Genomic DNA, 22,603 nt, shown 5'->3' with positions numbered 1-22,603 from the left:
AAAATTTGGTGATTTACTCTATGTATTAAGCGGCATATTTGTCAAACATTTTTGCACATACAAGGATTATATTAAATTATTAGGATGAAAATTGATCTATTTGGTCTTAAAAAATATATTTTGCATCCATTGGGGCGATAAGGAGTATAATAAGACATACACCATAATCAACATAAACAAAGTTGGTAAAGGTTAGTTTTAAAATGGTTTCAAATACATATGCTTGTTGTCCCATGAGAATTACAAGCTTTCAATAGGTTTGTATAAATTTAACGAATGAAATCATGCTTTGTTCACCTTAGCTAATGCATAATCATTTGATGGCCAGAGTTAAGAGATTTTGCCGGAACTTTTTGGTTTAACCAGCAATAGATGGATTTGGTTGTTTCTGATAGTGATTATTGTATTTTACTGTTTCTAACAATTGTATGGTATTTGTGATGTTGAATACAAAGATATCAAATTATAAGCTTTCTTTCTTTTACCTGAAACTCTAGAACATTATGAAAGGTCGGATTCCTTATATTCTTTCCAACAATATAAGATAAATAAAATAATAACTCTCTATTCTCCTTTTCCCTTTCCATATTTTTCTTTTCGGCCCCTTTCTTTGAACAAAACTCGAGAACACAATGTCAAGGCATATATAGTTTTTAATTATCAGTTTTACTATTAGCAGAAATATAATTGATCCACAGTTTACACATAGAATATCAATTTTCAGCGAAATGGTCGAGTCGTGGTCAAAGATAAGGCGGTTTTATGCCATGGATGCGCACGGGTAGTTGTGTATAACAATACGTACGTGAAAAAGTGTTATCATAAGTGGCAATTTTTGTATAGAGAAAGAAGCATGAAATATTGATTAGAGCAAAGCGTGATTGTACATATAAGCAACATATATATTGCAAAATAAATATTTTGCGTGAAGGGATGATAAAGGAATTGGGTAGATGTAGCTGAGTGTCACTTTTGCAGGCCTTGAAGCACAACATCGTCCAAGGGCATCACCAAGATTTTTTGCATCGTCTTGAGAAGCATGAAGGTGATAGTCTGATATATAATATATTTTGTTTATTTGGTAAAGTAATAGCAGGGATGAAATGCAAGCAAGTATTATATGGGTTGATGATGAGTTGAGATTGAGTGTGGCAAGTTGTGTTTTTGTGATTAGGATATATATAAATAAGGTAAAGCATGAAGTTAGAGATGCAGTACGTAGAGTTGTATATGTAAGTTTGGCAAAGAATTAAGAATAGGAATCCATCCCACATCGGAGGGCGAAAAAAAGAAAAGTGAAGGTAGTTGTTGGATAAAAAGTGAGGGTAGGGGAACGGAAAAGTCACTTACCTGGACGGGGTCTTTGGGCGATCAAGAAGGTCCATGGCCTAGGTTGGTGATCTCCATTGCACATTACGGAGAGGTGCCTGTCTAAGGTCGGCCCAAGTTGGTCGAACCTACGTCATAATTTGTGTTAGCGGGGGCCTGCGTTCGCGCGGCCCCTACCCATACTCTAGTTTTAAGATTATTATAAAAATATATTTCCAAACGGACGTCTTGTCTTTGTTGGTGTATGTGATATATATTATATAAGAGGGAGTTCAAAGCCAAAAAAGAAACCCGTGCGTAATTTCTGTTGATTCAGATTTGGTTAGGCCCATGCATAGTTTCTGTTGACTCAGATTTGGATAGGTTGCATCGATCATAGTCAAGTAACAAATCATCCCCATCATCAAGTGGTTATGAGGATAGGATACATATATACCTGTCTCTCCTTAGAAACCTTAAACCTGAAAATAACAAATAAATAGAATAGGTAACTTGGATTAGAAGCTGGTAAATTAAAAAATTAATGACAAATATCAAGATTTCTTTGTGCTGCTGCGTTGGGTAGTCTCATGGTTTATAATTTATATTAATATTAACATATGGTAGCTATATTAATTAAGCAAATTAAGCGATTGCAGTGAAGCCATTAGTTGAGTCGGTTGCATGCATGTGAGTGGATGAGAAAATAAAATAATAATACCTGGGCAAAGTTAATGAGTCCCACATCGCCTCAAACAAAGCAAACAGAGAATGTTGAGTGGGTTCAAAACGGAAGGCTTTTCGTTTACGGAAATTTCATACCTTTCTCGGCCTTTTGGCTAAGATCAAGTGTAGTATCTGTTCTTATCAGTTTAATATCTGATATGTGCGCCATCGGCCCACTCGATATTAATCTTAATTTTTATGGGGAAAGATCCGTCACAATAGCTTGCTATTGGGGTCTTTGAGTGTCGCCTTGGCGTTGCACTATTGCCTTGGCATGGCGCACCCCTCCAAATCCAAAGTTTAAGCTTAGCTTTTCTAATGCATCCATGCTGGCCACTTCCACGCACTAAAGTTATAAGCACTTAAGGAGAGTTGCAGCAGGTACCATTGACCCTTGTAGTTTACCATGATTAATTAATAATCCAGATGACTTGTACGCTCCATGCCTGAGGTCATCCCACATACCCTGCACCAAAGAAAACTGAGCAAGAACCAATTCAGTTTGTGAGTTAAAGAAAACTATGGTATTAACATCAATAGCAAGAACCAGTTCACTTTTCCAACTGCAGGCTGCCCAAAAATGCTAGATAGAGTTGCCATGCATATCACTGATTGCAGCAATCCATACTATCAAAACCTCACAAAAAATACAAAAAATGATAAAACAAGTATAAATTCACAAGGGATGCATCATGCATGGGAATCGATTCGTCACCTTCAACGCCAAACTCTTCCATCAGGTTACCATTCGTCCGGTATTCATTCCCCACCCTTGCTATTATCAAAACCACACAATCATTTCACCCATCAACTAAGAAACCAGGATCCCGTTTCGTAAAGTAATGAAGATTTTGTGGCTATTGAGTTCACCAAAATGTCCAAATATGTAAAACCGGGTGTTTAACTGCAAACCCAGCGGAACATATGTCATACAAGGTCCTCATATCAAGTATAGAGCTTCACGACTAAAAATAGAGAATCATTAAAAACGATGGACGATCAAGACAAAATCTTAGTTGTCTCTTTGAGCCTAAGCCTGAGATATAAGATACAAAGTTGAGCAGGTTGTGCCAAGCCTCTGGCATTGCAACTATATTATTGTCGATTATCTAATTATAATTTTCACAAATAATGCCAGAGAACGATTTTGGTAAGTTTTTTCGATTTCAAAGAAAAATTTTCCAAACGATTTCAAACACATTTTTTTCGATTTTGGTAAGTTCAAACATAATTTTTTTCGATTTCAAACACAACTTTTTCGATTTCAAACACAATTTTTTCGACTTTAAACTAAATTTTTGACCAGCACCCTTTCAATTTTGTTAAGTCTTCTTTGTGTTTTTACGAATTTACCCCTGCCCGTGTCACTTCCTCCGAGATTTTCCAATTTATCATAGCTGAACGAGTTCCGCAGAGACCCTTCCTATGGAAATCATGGTCATTTTATGATAGTTGCAATTTTTTGGTCATTTTCTTCAACCACACCTTCTTTTGTGGTCATTTGTTGATTTTCCCTACTTTTTTTTCTCTTAAATTGCCAATAATTTTACCTATAAATATGTTTATACTCCGTTCCTTAAAAACATTTATTTACCCCAACTGTTCTTTTGCTTAATAAATCTACACTATACTGTACATAGGTAAACTTTACAAAAAAGTATTTTCTTTAATGAAAGTGTGTGTGTCCAAAAGCACTACCTACATATCGCACCCCTATACATGCTTGAAAATAACTTTATAAACCATACCAAAAGCCCTAAAAAAATCCCTAGAATAAGTGTAAGTGTCTATAAAATGAATTGGTATGGTCATATAAATTCTATACAACCTTTAAATAAATTGGAATGTGCATATCAAAGCCCCAAACAAAACCCATCGTTTGCCAAAATTTTGCATGGCTTGTAAAATGATGTATAAGCTGTAACATATATGGTCGTACCAAATCCATTAGGTCTTACATATTTTGAATAGGTGTCACATTGTCTTTAAAACACCTTGTAAAGTTGTACCAAAGGTGTTGAGACTCTCTCTCTCTCTCTCTATCTTTTATTTTTTTCAAAAATAATGGTTGTTGCCCATTTTCAAGATTCACACTCTTTTTAGTCGACTTAGGGACCAATTTCAATATTTAAGAACCCTCATAGGATACTGGAAATATTGATCCAAAACAAATTTCTACCTGCAATAACACAAAAATCATTAAATCTAACAATTTCTTCATTTTTCAACATCTTAGCACATCTAGTTACATTCCTCAATAGATTTAGCAATACATTCGAATCAAAAATCGAAAATCTAAATGTTTTCCAATCGATTCTTCTACCATTAGAGACAATATCTCTAACTGATTATTAGTCTCCCTTGATATTTGATCCAAAATTTGGTGATTTACTCTATGTATTAAGCGGCATATTTGTCAAACATTTTTGCACATACAAGGATTATATTAAATTATTAGGATGAAAATTGATCTATTTGGTCTTAAAAAATATATTTTGCATCCATTGGGGCGATAAGGAGTATAATAAGACATACACCATAATCAACATCAACAAAGTTGGTAAAGGTTAGTTTTAAAATGGTTTCAAATACATATGCTTGTTGTCCCATGAGAATTACAAGCTTTCAATAGGTTTGTATAAATTTAACGAATGAAATCATGCTTTGTTCACCTTAGCTAATGCATAATCATTTGATGGCCAGAGTTAAGAGATTTTGCCGGAACTTTTTGGTTTAACCAGCAATAGATGGATTTGGTTGTTTCTGATAGTGATTATTGTATTTTACTGTTTCTAACAATTGTATGGTATTTGTGATGTTGAATACAAAGATATCAAATTATAAGCTTTCTTTCTTTTACCTGAAACTCTAGAACATTATGAAAGGTCGGATTCCTTATATTCTTTCCAACAATATAAGATAAATAAAATAATAACTCTCTATTCTCCTTTTCCCTTTCCATATTTTTCTTTTCGGCCCCTTTCTTTGAACAAAACTCGAGAACACAATGTCAAGGCATATATAGTTTTTAATTATCAGTTTTACTATTAGCAGAAATATAATTGATCCACAGTTTACACATAGAATATCAATTTTCAGCGAAATGGTCGAGTCGTGGTCAAAGATAAGGCGGTTTTATGCCATGGATGCGCACGGGTAGTTGTGTATAACAATACGTACATGAAAAAGTGTTATCATAAGTGGCAATTTTTGTATAGAGAAAGAAGCATGAAATATTGATTAGAGCAAAGCGTGATTGTACATATAAGCAACATATATATTGCAAAATAAATATTTTGCGTGAAGGGATGATAAAGGAATTGGGTAGATGTAGCTGAGTGTCACTTTTGCAGGCCTTGAAGCACAACATCGTCCAAGGGCATCACCAAGATTTTTTGCATCGTCTTGAGAAGCATGAAGGTGATAGTCTGATATATAATATATTTTGTTTATTTGGTAAAGTAATAGCAGGGATGAAATGCAAGCAAGTATTATATGGGTTGATGATGAGTTGAGATTGAGTGTGGCAAGTTGTGTTTTTGTGATTAGGATATATATAAATAAGGTAAAGCATGAAGTTAGAGATGCAGTACGTAGAGTTGTATATGTAAGTTTGGCAAAGAATTAAGAATAGGAATCCATCCCACATCGGAGGGCGAAAAAAAGAAAAGTGAAGGTAGTTGTTGGATAAAAAGTGAGGGTAGGGGAACGGAAAAGTCACTTACCTGGACGGGGTCTTTGGGCGATCAAGAAGGTCCATGGCCTAGGTTGGTGATCTCCATTGCACATTACGGAGAGGTGCCTGTCTAAGGTCGGCCCAAGTTGGTCGAACCTACGTCATAATTTGTGTTAGCGGGGGCCTGCGTTCGCGCGGCCCCTACCCATACTCTAGTTTTAAGATTATTATAAAAATATATTTCCAAACGGACGTCTTGTCTTTGTTGGTGTATGTGATATATATTATATAAGAGGGAGTTCAAAGCCAAAAAAGAAACCCGTGCGTAATTTCTGTTGATTCAGATTTGGTTAGGCCCATGCATAGTTTCTGTTGACTCAGATTTGGATAGGTTGCATCGATCATAGTCAAGTAACAAATCATCCCCATCATCAAGTGGTTATGAGGATAGGATACATATATACCTGTCTCTCCTTAGAAACCTTAAACCTGAAAATAACAAATAAATAGAATAGGTAACTTGGATTAGAAGCTGGTAAATTAAAAAATTAATGACAAATATCAAGATTTCTTTGTGCTGCTGCGTTGGGTAGTCTCATGGTTTATAATTTATATTAATATTAACATATGGTAGCTATATTAATTAAGCAAATTAAGCGATTGCAGTGAAGCCATTAGTTGAGTCGGTTGCATGCATGTGAGTGGATGAGAAAATAAAATAATAATACCTGGGCAAAGTTAATGAGTCCCACATCGCCTCAAACAAAGCAAACAGAGAATGTTGAGTGGGTTCAAAACGGAAGGCTTTTCGTTTACGGAAATTTCATACCTTTCTCGGCCTTTTGGCTAAGATCAAGTGTAGTATCTGTTCTTATCAGTTTAATATCTGATATGTGTGCCATCGGCCCACTCGATATTAATCTTAATTTTTATGGGGAAAGATCCGTCACAATAGCTTGCTATTGGGGTCTTTGAGTGTCGCCTTGGCGTTGCACTATTGCCTTGGCATGGCGCACCCCTCCAAATCCAAAGTTTAAGCTTAGCTTTTCTAATGCATCCATGCTGGCCACTTCCACGCACTAAAGTTATAAGCACTTAAGGAGAGTTGCAGCAGGTACCATTGACCCTTGTAGTTTACCATGATTAATTAATAATCCAGATGACTTGTACGCTCCATGCCTGAGGTCATCCCACATACCCTGCACCAAAGAAAACTGAGCAAGAACCAATTCAGTTTGTGAGTTAAAGAAAACTATGGTATTAACATCAATAGCAAGAACCAGTTCACTTTTCCAACTGCAGGCTGCCCAAAAATGCTAGATAGAGTTGCCATGCATATCACTGATTGCAGCAATCCATACTATCAAAACCTCACAAAAAATACAAAAAATGATAAAACAAGTATAAATTCACAAGGGATGCATCATGCATGGGAATCGATTCGTCACCTTCAACGCCAAACTCTTCCATCAGGTTACCATTCGTCCGGTATTCATTCCCCACCCTTGCTATTATCAAAACCACACAATCATTTCACCCATCAACTAAGAAACCAGGATCCCGTTTCGTAAAGTAATGAAGATTTTGTGGCTATTGAGTTCACCAAAATGTCCAAATATGTAAAACCGGGTGTTTAACTGCAAACCCAGCGGAACATATGTCATACAAGGTCCTCATATCAAGTATAGAGCTTCACGACTAAAAATAGAGAATCATTAAAAACGATGGACGATCAAGACAAAATCTTAGTTGTCTCTTTGAGCCTAAGCCTGAGATATAAGATACAAAGTTGAGCAGGTTGTGCCAAGCCTCTGGCATTGCAACTATATTATTGTCGATTATCTAATTATAATTTTCACAAATAATGCCAGAGAACGATTTTGGTAAGTTTTTTCGATTTCAAAGAAAAATTTTCCAAACGATTTCAAACACATTTTTTTCGATTTTGGTAAGTTCAAACATAATTTTTTTCGATTTCAAACACAATTTTTTCGACTTTAAACTAAATTTTTGACCGGCACCCTTTCAATTTTGTTAAGTCTTCTTTGTGTTTTTACGAATTTACCCCTGCCCGTGTCACTTCCTCCGAGATTTTCCAATTTATCATAGCTGAACGAGTTCCGCAGAGACCCTTCCTATGGAAATCATGGTCATTTTATGATAGTTGCAATTTTTTGGTCATTTTCTTCAACCACACCTTCTTTTGTGGTCATTTGTTGATTTTCCCTACTTTTTTTTCTCTTAAATTGCCAATAATTTTACCTATAAATATGTTTATACTCCGTTCCTTAAAAACATTTATTTACCCCAACTGTTCTTTTGCTTAATAAATCTACACTATACTGTACATAGGTAAACTCTACAAAAAAGTATTTTCTTTAATGAAAGTGTGTGTGTCCAAAAGCACTACCTACATATCGCACCCCTATACATGCTTGAAAATAACTTTATAAACCATACCAAAAGCCCTAAAAAAATCCCTAGAATAAGTCTAAGTGTCTATAAAATGAATTGGTATGGTCATATAAATTCTATACAACCTTTAAATAAATTGGAATGTGCATATCAAAGCCCCAAACAAAACCCATCGTTTGCCAAAATTTTGCATGGCTTGTAAAATGATGTATAAGCTGTAACATATATGGTCGTACCAAATCCATTAGGTCTTACATATTTTGAATAGGTTTCACATTGTCTTTAAAACACCTTGTAAAGTTGTACCAAAGGTGTTGAGACTCTCTCTCTCTCTCTCTCTATCTTTTATTTTTTTCAAAAATAATGGTTGTTGCCCATTTTCAAGATTCACACTCTTTTTAGTCGACTTAGGGACCAATTTCAATATTTAAGAACCCTCATAGGATACTGGAAATATTGATCCAAAACAAATTTCTACCTGCAATAACACAAAAATCATTAAATCTAACAATTTCTTCATTTTTCAACATCTTAGCACATCTAGTTACATTCCTCAATAGATTTAGCAATACATTCGAATCAAAAATCGAAAATCTAAATGTTTTCCAATCGATTCTTCTACCATTAGAGACAATATCTCTAACTGATTATTAGTCTCCCTTGATATTTGATCAAAAATTTGGTGATTTACTCTATGTATTAAGCGGCATATTTGTCAAACATTTTTGCACATACAAGGATTATATTAAATTATTAGGATGAAAATTGATCTATTTGGTCTTAAAAAATATATTTTGCATCCATTGGGGCGATAAGGAGTATAATAAGACATACACCATAATCAACATAAACAAAGTTGGTAAAGGTTAGTTTTAAAATGGTTTCAAATACATATGCTTGTTGTCCCATGAGAATTACAAGCTTTCAATAGGTTTGTATAAATTTAACGAATGAAATCATGCTTTGTTCACCTTAGCTAATGCATAATCATTTGATGGCCAGAGTTAAGAGATTTTGCCGGAACTTTTTGGTTTAACCAGCAATAGATGGATTTGGTTGTTTCTGATAGTGATTATTGTATTTTACTGTTTCTAACAATTGTATGGTATTTGTGATGTTGAATACAAAGATATCAAATTATAAGCTTTCTTTCTTTTACCTGAAACTCTAGAACATTATGAAAGGTCGGATTCCTTATATTCTTTCCAACAATATAAGATAAATAAAATAATAACTCTCTATTCTCCTTTTCCCTTTCCATATTTTTCTTTTCGGCCCCTTTCTTTGAACAAAACTCGAGAACACAATGTCAAGGCATATATAGTTTTTAATTATCAGTTTTACTATTAGCAGAAATATAATTGATCCACAGTTTACACATAGAATATCAATTTTCAGCGAAATGGTCGAGTCGTGGTCAAAGATAAGGCGGTTTTATGCCATGGATGCGCACGGGTAGTTGTGTATAACAATACGTACGTGAAAAAGTGTTATCATAAGTGGCAATTTTTGTATAGAGAAAGAAGCATGAAATATTGATTAGAGCAAAGCGTGATTGTACATATAAGCAACATATATATTGCAAAATAAATATTTTGCGTGAAGGGATGATAAAGGAATTGGGTAGATGTAGCTGAGTGTCACTTTTGCAGGCCTTGAAGCACAACATCGTCCAAGGGCATCACCAAGATTTTTTGCATCGTCTTGAGAAGCATGAAGGTGATAGTCTGATATATAATATATTTTGTTTATTTGGTAAAGTAATAGCAGGGATGAAATGCAAGCAAGTATTATATGGGTTGATGATGAGTTGAGATTGAGTGTGGCAAGTTGTGTTTTTGTGATTAGGATATATATAAATAAGGTAAAGCATGAAGTTAGAGATGCAGTACGTAGAGTTGTATATGTAAGTTTGGCAAAGAATTAAGAATAGGAATCCATCCCACATCGGAGGGCGAAAAAAAGAAAAGTGAAGGTAGTTGTTGGATAAAAAGTGAGGGTAGGGGAACGGAAAAGTCACTTACCTGGACGGGGTCTTTGGGCGATCAAGAAGGTCCATGGCCTAGGTTGGTGATCTCCATTGCACATTACGGAGAGGTGCCTGTCTAAGGTCGGCCCAAGTTGGTCGAACCTACGTCATAATTTGTGTTAGCGGGGGCCTGCGTTCGCGCGGCCCCTACCCATACTCTAGTTTTAAGATTATTATAAATATATATTTCCAAACGGACGTCTTGTCTTTGTTGGTGTATGTGATATATATTATATAAGAGGGAGTTCAAAGCCAAAAAAGAAACCCGTGCGTAATTTCTGTTGATTCAGATTTGGTTAGGCCCATGCATAGTTTCTGTTGACTCAGATTTGGATAGGTTGCATCGATCATAGTCAAGTAACAAATCATCCCCATCATCAAGTGGTTATGAGGATAGGATACATATATACCTGTCTCTCCTTAGAAACCTTAAACCTGAAAATAACAAATAAATAGAATAGGTAACTTGGATTAGAAGCTGGTAAATTAAAAAATTAATGACAAATATCAAGATTTCTTTGTGCTGCTGCGTTGGGTAGTCTCATGGTTTATAATTTATATTAATATTAACATATGGTAGCTATATTAATTAAGCAAATTAAGCGATTGCAGTGAAGCCATTAGTTGAGTCGGTTGCATGCATGTGAGTGGATGAGAAAATAAAATAATAATACCTGGGCAAAGTTAATGAGTCCCACATCGCCTCAAACAAAGCAAACAGAGAATGTTGAGTGGGTTCAAAACGGAAGGCTTTTCGTTTACGGAAATTTCATACCTTTCTCGGCCTTTTGGCTAAGATCAAGTGTAGTATCTGTTCTTATCAGTTTAATATCTGATATGTGCGCCATCGGCCCACTCGATATTAATCTTAATTTTTATGGGGAAAGATCCGTCACAATAGCTTGCTATTGGGGTCTTTGAGTGTCGCCTTGGCGTTGCACTATTGCCTTGGCATGGCGCACCCCTCCAAATCCAAAGTTTAAGCTTAGCTTTTCTAATGCATCCATGCTGGCCACTTCCACGCACTAAAGTTATAAGCACTTAAGGAGAGTTGCAGCAGGTACCATTGACCCTTGTAGTTTACCATGATTAATTAATAATCCAGATGACTTGTACGCTCCATGCCTGAGGTCATCCCACATACCCTGCACCAAAGAAAACTGAGCAAGAACCAATTCAGTTTGTGAGTTAAAGAAAACTATGGTATTAACATCAATAGCAAGAACCAGTTCACTTTTCCAACTGCAGGCTGCCCAAAAATGCTAGATAGAGTTGCCATGCATATCACTGATTGCAGCAATCCATACTATCAAAACCTCACAAAAAATACAAAAAATGATAAAACAAGTATAAATTCACAAGGGATGCATCATGCATGGGAATCGATTCGTCACCTTCAACGCCAAACTCTTCCATCAGGTTACCATTCGTCCGGTATTCATTCCCCACCCTTGCTATTATCAAAACCACACAATCATTTCACCCATCAACTAAGAAACCAGGATCCCGTTTCGTAAAGTAATGAAGATTTTGTGGCTATTGAGTTCACCAAAATGTCCAAATATGTAAAACCGGGTGTTTAACTGCAAACCCAGCGGAACATATGTCATACAAGGTCCTCATATCAAGTATAGAGCTTCACGACTAAAAATAGAGAATCATTAAAAACGATGGACGATCAAGACAAAATCTTAGTTGTCTCTTTGAGCCTAAGCCTGAGATATAAGATACAAAGTTGAGCAGGTTGTGCCAAGCCTCTGGCATTGCAACTATATTATTGTCGATTATCTAATTATAATTTTCACAAATAATGCCAGAGAACGATTTTGGTAAGTTTTTTCGATTTCAAAGAAAAATTTTCCAAACGATTTCAAACACATTTTTTTCGATTTTGGTAAGTTCAAACATAATTTTTTTCGATTTCAAACACAACTTTTTCGATTTCAAACACAATTTTTTCGACTTTAAACTAAATTTTTGACCAGCACCCTTTCAATTTTGTTAAGTCTTCTTTGTGTTTTTACGAATTTACCCCTGCCCGTGTCACTTCCTCCGAGATTTTCCAATTTATCATAGCTGAACGAGTTCCGCAGAGACCCTTCCTATGGAAATCATGGTCATTTTATGATAGTTGCAATTTTTTGGTCATTTTCTTCAACCACACCTTCTTTTGTGGTCATTTGTTGATTTTCCCTACTTTTTTTTCTCTTAAATTGCCAATAATTTTACCTATAAATATGTTTATACTCCGTTCCTTAAAAACATTTATTTACCCCAACTGTTCTTTTGCTTAATAAATCTACACTATACTGTACATAGGTAAACTTTACAAAAAAGTATTTTCTTTAATGAAAGTGTGTGTGTCCAAAAGCACTACCTACATATCGCACCCCTATACATGCTTGAAAATAACTTTATAAACCATACCAAAAGCCCTAAAAAAATCCCTAGAATAAGTGTAAGTGTCTATAAAATGAATTGGTATGGTCATATAAATTCTATACAACCTTTAAATAAATTGGAATGTGCATATCATAGCCCCAAACAAAACCCATCGTTTGCCAAAATTTTGCATGGCTTGTAAAATGATGTATAAGCTGTAACATATATGGTCGTACCAAATCCATTAGGTCTTACATATTTTGAATAGGTGTCACATTGTCTTTAAAACACCTTGTAAAGTTGTACCAAAGGTGTTGAGACTCTCTCTCTCTCTCTCTATCTTTTATTTTTTTCAAAAATAATGGTTGTTGCCCATTTTCAAGATTCACACTCTTTTTAGTCGACTTAGGGACCAATTTCAATATTTAAGAACCCTCATAGGATACTGGAAATATTGATCCAAAACAAATTTCTACCTGCAATAACACAAAAATCATTAAATCTAACAATTTCTTCATTTTTCAACATCTTAGCACATCTAGTTACATTCCTCAATAGATTTAGCAATACATTCGAATCAAAAATCGAAAATCTAAATGTTTTCCAATCGATTCTTCTACCATTAGAGACAATATCTCTAACTGATTATTAGTCTCCCTTGATATTTGATCCAAAATTTGGTGATTTACTCTATGTATTAAGCGGCATATTTGTCAAACATTTTTGCACATACAAGGATTATATTAAATTATTAGGATGAAAATTGATCTATTTGGTCTTAAAAAATATATTTTGCATCCATTGGGGCGATAAGGAGTATAATAAGACATACACCATAATCAACATCAACAAAGTTGGTAAAGGTTAGTTTTAAAATGGTTTCAAATACATATGCTTGTTGTCCCATGAGAATTACAAGCTTTCAATAGGTTTGTATAAATTTAACGAATGAAATCATGCTTTGTTCACCTTAGCTAATGCATAATCATTTGATGGCCAGAGTTAAGAGATTTTGCCGGAACTTTTTGGTTTAACCAGCAATAGATGGATTTGGTTGTTTCTGATAGTGATTATTGTATTTTACTGTTTCTAACAATTGTATGGTATTTGTGATGTTGAATACAAAGTTATCAAATTATAAGCTTTCTTTCTTTTACCTGAAACTCTAGAACATTATGAAAGGTCGGATTCCTTATATTCTTTCCAACAATATAAGATAAATAAAATAATAACTCTCTATTCTCCTTTTCCCTTTCCATATTTTTCTTTTCGGCCCCTTTCTTTGAACAAAACTCGAGAACACAATGTCAAGGCATATATAGTTTTTAATTATCAGTTTTACTATTAGCAGAAATATAATTGATCCACAGTTTACACATAGAATATCAATTTTCAGCGAAATGGTCGAGTCGTGGTCAAAGATAAGGCGGTTTTATGCCATGGATGCGCACGGGTAGTTGTGTATAACAATACGTACGTGAAAAAGTGTTATCATAAGTGGCAATTTTTGTATAGAGAAAGAAGCATGAAATATTGATTAGAGCAAAGCGTGATTGTACATATAAGCAACATATATATTGCAAAATAAATATTTTGTGTGAAGGGATGATAAAGGAATTGGGTAGATGTAGCTGAGTGTCACTTTTGCAGGCCTTGAAGCACAACATCGTCCAAGGGCATCACCAAGATTTTTTGCATCGTCTTGAGAAGCATGAAGGTGATAGTCTGATATATAATATATTTTGTTTATTTGGTAAAGTAATAGCAGGGATGAAATGCAAGCAAGTATTATATGGGTTGATGATGAGTTGAGATTGAGTGTGGCAAGTTGTGTTTTTGTGATTAGGATATATATAAATAAGGTAAAGCATGAAGTTAGAGATGCAGTACGTAGAGTTGTATATGTAAGTTTGGCAAAGAATTAAGAATAGGAATCCATCCCACATCGGAGGGCGAAAAAAAGAAAAGTGAAGGTAGTTGTTGGATAAAAAGTGAGGGTAGGGGAACGGAAAAGTCACTTACCTGGACGGGGTCTTTGGGCGATCAAGAAGGTCCATGGCCTAGGTTGGTGATCTCCATTGCACATTACGGAGAGGTGCCTGTCTAAGGTCGGCCCAAGTTGGTCGAACCTACGTCATAATTTGTGTTAGCGGGGGCCTGCGTTCGCGCGGCCCCTACCCATACTCTAGTTTTAAGATTATTATAAATATATATTTCCAAACGGACGTCTTGTCTTTGTTGGTGTATGTGATATATATTATATAAGAGGGAGTTCAAAGCCAAAAAAGAAACCCGTGCGTAATTTCTGTTGATTCAGATTTGGTTAGGCCCATGCATAGTTTCTGTTGACTCAGATTTGGATAGGTTGCATCGATCATAGTCAAGTAACAAATCATCCCCATCATCAAGTGGTTATGAGGATAGGATACATATATACCTGTCTCTCCTTAGAAACCTTAAACCTGAAAATAACAAATAAATAGAATAGGTAACTTGGATTAGAAGCTGGTAAATTAAAAAATTAATGACAAATATCAAGATTTCTTTGTGCTGCTGCGTTGGGTAGTCTCATGGTTTATAATTTATATTAATATTAACATATGGTAGCTATATTAATTAAGCAAATTAAGCGATTGCAGTGAAGCCATTAGTTGAGTCGGTTGCATGCATGTGAGTGGATGAGAAAATAAAATAATAATACCTGGGCAAAGTTAATGAGTCCCACATCGCCTCAAACAAAGCAAACAGAGAATGTTGAGTGGGTTCAAAACGGAAGGCTTTTCGTTTACGGAAATTTCATACCTTTCTCGGCCTTTTGGCTAAGATCAAGTGTAGTATCTGTTCTTATCAGTTTAATATCTGATATGTGGGCCATCGGCCCACTCGATATTAATCTTATTTTTTATGGGGAAAGATCCGTCACAATAGCTTGCTATTGGGGTCTTTGAGTGTCGCCTTGGCGTTGCACTATTGCCTTGGCATGGCGCACCCCTCCAAATCCAAAGTTTAAGCTTAGCTTTTCTAATGCATCCATGCTTGCCACTTCCACGCACTAAAGTTATAAGCACTTAAGGAGAGTTGCAGCAGGTACCATTGACCCTTGTAGTTTACCATGATTAATTAATAATCCAGATGACTTGTACGCTCCATGCCTGAGGTCATCCCACATACCCTGCACCAAAGAAAACTGAGCAAGAGCCAATTCAGTTTGTGAGTTAAAGAAAACTATGGTATTAACATCAATAGCAAGAACCAGTTCACTTTTCCAACTGCAGGCTGCCCAAAAATCCTAGATAGAGTTGCCATGCATATCACTGATTGCAGCAATCCATACTATCAAAACCTCACAAAAAATACAAAAAATGATAAAACAAGTATAAATTCACAAGGGATGCATCATGCATGGGAATCGATTCGTCACCTTCAACGCCAAACTCTTCCATCAGGTTACCATTCGTCCGGTATTCATTCCCCACCCTTGCTATTATCAAAACCACACAATCATTTCACCTATCAACTAAGAAACCAGGATCCCGTTTCGTAAAGTAATGAAGATTTTGTGGCTATTGAGTTCACCAAAATGTCCAAATATGTAAAACCGGGAGTTTAACTGCAAACCCAGCGGAACATATGTCATACAAGGTCCTCATATCAAGTATAGAGCTTCACGACTAAAAATAGAGAATCATTAAAAACGATGGACGATCAAGACAAAATCTTAGTTGTCTCTTTGAGCCTAAGCCTGAGATATAAGATACAAAGTTGAGCAGGTTGTGCCAAGCCTCTGGCATTGCAACTATATTATTGTCGATTATCTAATTATAATTTTCACAAATAATGCCAGAGAACGATTTTGGTAAGTTTTTTCGATTTCAAAGAAAAATTTTCCAAACGATTTCAAACACATTTTTTTCGATTTTGGTAAGTTCAAACATAATTTTTTTCGATTTCAAACACAATTTTTTCGACTTTAAACTAAATTTTTGACCGGCACCCTTTCAATTTTGTTAAGTCTTCTTTGTGTTTTTACGAATTTACCCCTGCCCGTGTCACTTCCTCCGAGATTTTCCAATTTATCATAGCTGAACGAGTTCCGCAGAGACCCTTCCTATGGAAATCATGGTCATTTTATGATAGTTGCAATTTTTTGGTCATTTTCTTCAACCACACCTTCTTTTGTGGTCATTTGTTGATTTTCCCTACTTTTTTTTCTCTTAAATTGCCAATAATTTTACCTATAAATATGTTTATACTCCGTTCCTTAAAAACATTTATTTACCCCAACTGTTCTTTTGCTTAATAAATCTACACTATACTGTACATAGGTAAACTCTACAAAAAAGTATTTTCTTTAATGAAAGTGTGTGTGTCCAAAAGCACTACCTACATATCGCACCCCTATACATGCTTGAAAATAACTTTATAAACCATACCAAAAGCCCTAAAAAAATCCCTAGAATAAGTCTAAGTGTCTATAAAATGAATTGGTATGGTCATATAAATTCTATACAACCTTTAAATAAATTGGAATGTGCATATCAAAGCCCCAAACAAAACCCATCGTTTGCCAAAATTTTGCATGGCTTGTAAAATGATGTATAAGCTGTAACATATATGGTCGTACCAAATCCATTAGGTCTTACATATTTTGAATAGGTTTCACATTGTCTTTAAAACACCTTGTAAAGTTGTACCAAAGGTGTTGAGACTCTCTCTCTCTCTCTCTCTCTATCTTTTATTTTTTTCAAAAATAATGGTTGTTGCCCATTTTCAAGATTCACACTCTTTTTAGTCGACTTAGGGACCAATTTCAATATTTAAGAACCCTCATAGGATACTGGAAATATTGATCCAAAACAAATTTCTACCTGCAATAACACAAAAATCATTAAATCTAACAATTTCTTCATTTTTCAACATCTTAGCACATCTAGTTACATTCCTCAATAGATTTAGCAATACATTCGAATCAAAAATCGAAAATCTAAATGTTTTCCAATCGATTCTTCTACCATTAGAGACAATATCTCTAACTGATTATTAGTCTCCCTTGATATTTGATCAAAAATTTGGTGATTTACTCTATGTATTAAGCGGCATATTTGTCAAACATTTTTGCACATACAAGGATTATATTAAATTATTAGGATGAAAATTGATCTATTTGGTCTTAAAAAATATATTTTGCATCCATTGGGGCGATAAGGAGTATAATAAGACATACACCATAATCAACATCAACAAAGTTGGTAAAGGTTAGTTTTAAAATGGTTTCAAATACATATGCTTGTTGTCCCATGAGAATTACAAGCTTTCAATAGGTTTGTATAAATTTAACGAATGAAATCATGCTTTGTTCACCTTAGCTAATGCATAATCATTTGATGGCCAGAGTTAAGAGATTTTGCCGGAACTTTTTGGTTTAACCAGCAATAGATGGATTTGGTTGTTTCTGATAGTGATTATTGTATTTTACTGTTTCTAACAATTGTATGGTATTTGTGATGTTGAATACAAAGATATCAAATTATAAGCTTTCTTTCTTTTACCTGAAACTCTAGAACATTATGAAAGGTCGGATTCCTTATATTCTTTCCAAAAATATAAGATAAATAAAATAATAACTCTCTATTCTCCTTTTCCCTTTCCATATTTTTCTTTTCGGCCCCTTTCTTTGAACAAAACTCGAGAACACAATGTCAAGGCATATATAGTTTTTAATTATCAGTTTTACTATTAGCAGAAATATAATTGATCCACAGTTTACACATAGAATATCAATTTTCAGCGAAATGGTCGAGTCGTGGTCAAAGATAAGGCGGTTTTATGCCATGGATGCGCACGGGTAGTTGTGTATAACAATACGTACGTGAAAAAGTGTTATCATAAGTGGCAATTTTTGTATAGAGAAAGAAGCATGAAATATTGATTAGAGCAAAGCGTGATTGTACATATCAGCAACATATATATTGCAAAATAAATATTTTGCGTGAAGGGATGATAAAGGAATTGGGTAGATGTAGCTGAGTGTCACTTTTGCAGGCCTTGAAGCACAACATCGTCCAAGGGCATCACCAAGATTTTTTGCATCGTCTTGAGAAGCATGAAGGTGATAGTCTGATATATAATATATTTTGTTTATTTGGTAAAGTAATAGCAGGGATGAAATGCAAGCAAGTATTATATGGGTTGATGATGAGTTGAGATTGAGTGTGGCAAGTTGTGTTTTTGTGATTAGGATATATATAAATAAGGTAAAGCATGAAGTTAGAGATGCAGTACGTAGAGTTGTATATGTAAGTTTGGCAAAGAATTAAGAATAGGAATCCATCCCACATCGGAGGGCGAAAAAAAGAAAAGTGAAGGTAGTTGTTGGATAAAAAGTGAGGGTAGGGGAACGGAAAAGTCACTTACCTGGACGGGGTCTTTGGGCGATCAAGAAGGTCCATGGCCTAGGTTGGTGATCTCCATTGCACATTACGGAGAGGTGCCTGTCTAAGGTAGGCCCAAGTTGGTCGAACCTACGTCATAATTTGTGTTAGCGGGGGCCTGCGTTCGCGCGGCCCCTACCCATACTCTAGTTTTAAGATTATTATAAATATATATTTCCAAACGGACGTCTTGTCTTTGTTGGTGTATGTGATATATATTATATAAGAGGGAGTTCAAAGCCAAAAAAGAAACCCGTGCGTAATTTCTGTTGATTCAGATTTGGTTAGGCCCATGCATAGTTTCTGTTGACTCAGATTTGGATAGGTTGCATCGATCATAGTCAAGTAACAAATCATCCCCATCATCAAGTGGTTATGAGGATAGGATACATATATACCTGTCTCTCCTTAGAAACCTTAAACCTGAAAATAACAAATAAATAGAATAGGTAACTTGGATTAGAAGCTGGTAAATTAAAAAATTAATGACAAATATCAAGATTTCTTTGTGCTGCTGCGTTGGGTAGTCTCATGGTTTATAATTTATATTAATATTAACATATGGTAGCTATATTAATTAAGCAAATTAAGCGATTGCAGTGAAGCCATTAGTTGAGTCGGTTGCATGCATGTGAGTGGATGAGAAAATAAAATAATAATACCTGGGCAAAGTTAATGAGTCCCACATCGCCTCAAACAAAGCAAACAGAGAATGTTGAGTGGGTTCAAAACGGAAGGCTTTTCGTTTACGGAAATTTCATACCTTTCTCGGCCTTTTGGCTAAGATCAAGTGTAGTATCTGTTCTTATCAGTTTAATATCTGATATGTGGGCCATCGGCCCACTCGATATTAATCTTATTTTTTATGGGGAAAGATCCGTCACAATAGCTTGCTATTGGGGTCTTTGATTGTCGCCTTGGCGTTGCACTATTGCCTTGGCATGGCGCACCCCTCCAAATCCAAAGTTTAAGCTTAGCTTTTCTAATGCATCCATGCTGGCCACTTCCACGCACTAAAGTTATAAGCACTTAAGGAGAGTTGCAGCAGGTACCATTGACCCTTGTAGTTTACCATGATTAATTAATAATCCAGATGACTTGTACGCTCCATGCCTGAGGTCATCCCACATACCCTGCACCAAAGAAAACTGAGCAAGAACCAATTCAGTTTGTGAGTTAAAGAAAACTATGGTATTAACATCAATAGCAAGAACCAGTTCACTTTTCCAACTGCAGGCTGCCCAAAAATGCTAGATAGAGTTGCCATGCATATCACTGATTGCAGCAATCCATACTATCAAAACCTCACAAAAAATACAAAAAATGATAAAACAAGTATAAATTCACAAGGGATGCATCATGCATGGGAATCGATTCGTCACCTTCAACGCCAAACTCTTCCATCAGGTTACCATTCGTCCGGTATTCATTCCCCACCCTTGCTATTATCAAAACCACACAATCATTTCACCCATCAACTAAGAAACCAGGATCCCGTTTCGTAAAGTAATGAAGATTTTGTGGCTATTGAGTTCACCAAAATGTCCAAATATGTAAAACCGGGTGTTTAACTGCAAACCCAGCGGAACATATGTCATACAAGGTCCTCATATCAAGTATAGAGCTTCACGACTAAAAATAGAGAATCATTAAAAACGATGGACGATCAAGACAAAATCTTAGTTGTCTCTTTGAGCCTAAGCCTGAGATATAAGATACAAAGTTGAGCAGGTTGTGCCAAGCCTCTGGCATTGCAACTATATTATTGTCGATTATCTAATTATAATTTTCACAAATAATGCCAGAGAACGATTTTGGTAAGTTTTTTCGATTTCAAAGAAAAATTTTCCAAACGATTTCAAACACATTTTTTTCGATTTTGGTAAGTTCAAACATAATTTTTTTCGATTTCAAACACAACTTTTTCGATTTCAAACACAATTTTTTCGACTTTAAACTAAATTTTTGACCAGCACCCTTTCAATTTTGTTAAGTCTTTGTGTTTTTACGAATTTACCCCTGCCCGTGTCACTTCCTCCGAGATTTTCCAATTTATCATAGCTGAACGAGTTCCGCAGAGACCCTTCCTATGGAAATCATGGTCATTTTATGATAGTTGCAATTTTTTGGTCATTTTCTTCAACCACACCTTCTTTTGTGGTCATTTGTTGATTTTCCCTACTTTTTTTTCTCTTAAATTGCCAATAATTTTACCTATAAATATGTTTATACTCCGTTCCTTAAAAACATTTATTTACCCCAACTGTTCTTTTGCTTAATAAATCTACACTATACTGTACATAGGTAAACTCTACAAAAAAGTATTTTCTTTAATGAAAGTGTGTGTGTCCAAAAGCACTACCTACATATCGCACCCCTATACATGCTTGAAAATAACTTTATAAACCATACCAAAAGCCCTAAAAAAATCCCTAGAATAAGTGTAAGTGTCTATAAAATGAATTGGTATGGTCATATAAATTCTATACAACCTTTAAATAAATTGGAATGTGCATATCAAAGCCCCAAACAAAACCCATCGTTTGCCAAAATTTTGCATGGCTTGTAAAATGATGTATAAGCTGTAACATATATGGTCGTACCAAATCCATTAGGTCTTACATATTTTGAATAGGTTTCATATTGTCTTTAAAACACCTTGTAAAGTTGTACCAAAGGTGTTGAGACTCTCTCTCTCTCTCTCTATCTTTTATTTTTTTCAAAAATAATGGTTGTTGCCCATTTTCAAGATTCACACTCTTTTTAGTCGACTTAGGGACCAATTTCAATATTTAAGAACCCTCATAGGATACTGGAAATATTGATCCAAAACAAATTTCTACCTGCAATAACACAAAAATCATTAAATCTAACAATTTCTTCATTTTTCAACATCTTAGCACATCTAGTTACATTCCTCAATAGATTTAGCAATACATTCGAATCAAAAATCGAAAATCTAAATGTTTTCCAATCGATTCTTCTACCATTAGAGACAATATCTCTAACTGATTATTAGTCTCCCTTGATATTTGATCCAAAATTTGGTGATTTACTCTATGTATTAAGCGGCATATTTGTCAAACATTTTTGCACATACAAGGATTATATTAAATTATTAGGATGAAAATTGATCTATTTGGTCTTAAAAAATATATTTGCATCCATTGGGGCGATAAGGAGTATAATAAGACATACACCATAATCAACATCAACAAAGTTGGTAAAGGTTAGTTTTAAAATGGTTTCAAATACATATGCTTGTTGTCCCATGAGAATTACAAGCTTTCAATAGGTTTGGATAAATTTAACGAATGAAATCATGCTTTGTTCACCTTAGCTAATGCATAATCATTTGATGGCCAGAGTTAAGAGATTTTGCCGGAACTTTTTGGTTTAGCCAGCAATAGATGGATTTGGTTGTTTCTCATAGTGATTATTGTATTTTACTGTTTCTAACAATTGTATGGTATTTGTGATGTTGAATACAAAGTTATCAAATTATAAGCTTTCTTTCTTTTACCTGAAACTCTAGAACATTATGAAAGGTCGGATTCCTTATATTCTTTCCAACAATATAAGATAAATAAAATAATAACTCTCTATTCTCCTTTTCCCTTTCCATATTTTTCTTTT

General features: G+C 34.9%; 10 non-coding genes across 10 annotated transcripts; all 10 read left to right on the top strand.

The window, feature by feature from the left end:
• The first annotated feature begins 1,342 nt into the window (after positions 1-1,342).
• LOC145110583 (U1 spliceosomal RNA) lies at positions 1,343-1,506 on the top strand. The gene has a single exon (XR_013709951.1). It is a non-coding gene; the product is annotated as a U1 spliceosomal RNA (small nuclear RNA).
• A 620-nt stretch (positions 1,507-2,126) lies between these two features.
• Positions 2,127-2,322, top strand: LOC145110010 (U2 spliceosomal RNA). Its single transcript, XR_013709405.1, has one exon. It is a non-coding gene; the product is annotated as a U2 spliceosomal RNA (small nuclear RNA).
• A 3,429-nt stretch (positions 2,323-5,751) lies between these two features.
• On the top strand, positions 5,752-5,915 carry LOC145110582 (U1 spliceosomal RNA). Its single transcript, XR_013709950.1, has one exon. It is a non-coding gene; the product is annotated as a U1 spliceosomal RNA (small nuclear RNA).
• A 620-nt stretch (positions 5,916-6,535) lies between these two features.
• Positions 6,536-6,731, top strand: LOC145110008 (U2 spliceosomal RNA). The gene has a single exon (XR_013709403.1). It is a non-coding gene; the product is annotated as a U2 spliceosomal RNA (small nuclear RNA).
• Positions 6,732-10,141: 3,410 nt separating this feature from the next.
• On the top strand, positions 10,142-10,305 carry LOC145110581 (U1 spliceosomal RNA). The gene has a single exon (XR_013709949.1). It is a non-coding gene; the product is annotated as a U1 spliceosomal RNA (small nuclear RNA).
• Positions 10,306-10,925: 620 nt separating this feature from the next.
• LOC145110009 (U2 spliceosomal RNA) lies at positions 10,926-11,121 on the top strand. The gene has a single exon (XR_013709404.1). It is a non-coding gene; the product is annotated as a U2 spliceosomal RNA (small nuclear RNA).
• Positions 11,122-14,550: 3,429 nt separating this feature from the next.
• On the top strand, positions 14,551-14,714 carry LOC145110580 (U1 spliceosomal RNA). Its single transcript, XR_013709948.1, has one exon. It is a non-coding gene; the product is annotated as a U1 spliceosomal RNA (small nuclear RNA).
• Positions 14,715-15,334: 620 nt separating this feature from the next.
• Positions 15,335-15,530, top strand: LOC145110671 (U2 spliceosomal RNA). Its single transcript, XR_013710034.1, has one exon. It is a non-coding gene; the product is annotated as a U2 spliceosomal RNA (small nuclear RNA).
• A 3,412-nt stretch (positions 15,531-18,942) lies between these two features.
• On the top strand, positions 18,943-19,106 carry LOC145110617 (U1 spliceosomal RNA). The gene has a single exon (XR_013709983.1). It is a non-coding gene; the product is annotated as a U1 spliceosomal RNA (small nuclear RNA).
• Positions 19,107-19,726: 620 nt separating this feature from the next.
• LOC145109985 (U2 spliceosomal RNA) lies at positions 19,727-19,922 on the top strand. The gene has a single exon (XR_013709378.1). It is a non-coding gene; the product is annotated as a U2 spliceosomal RNA (small nuclear RNA).
• The last annotated feature ends 2,681 nt before the right edge of the window (positions 19,923-22,603 follow it).

The sequence above is a fragment of the Lactuca virosa genome, chromosome 4 (genome assembly GCF_052849685.1).
Source record: "Lactuca virosa cultivar CGN04683 chromosome 4, Lactuca_virosa_CGN04683_v6, whole genome shotgun sequence".
NCBI classification, from domain to species: domain Eukaryota; kingdom Viridiplantae; phylum Streptophyta; class Magnoliopsida; order Asterales; family Asteraceae; genus Lactuca; species Lactuca virosa.
This window is presented reverse-complemented; position numbering and strand designations above follow the sequence as displayed.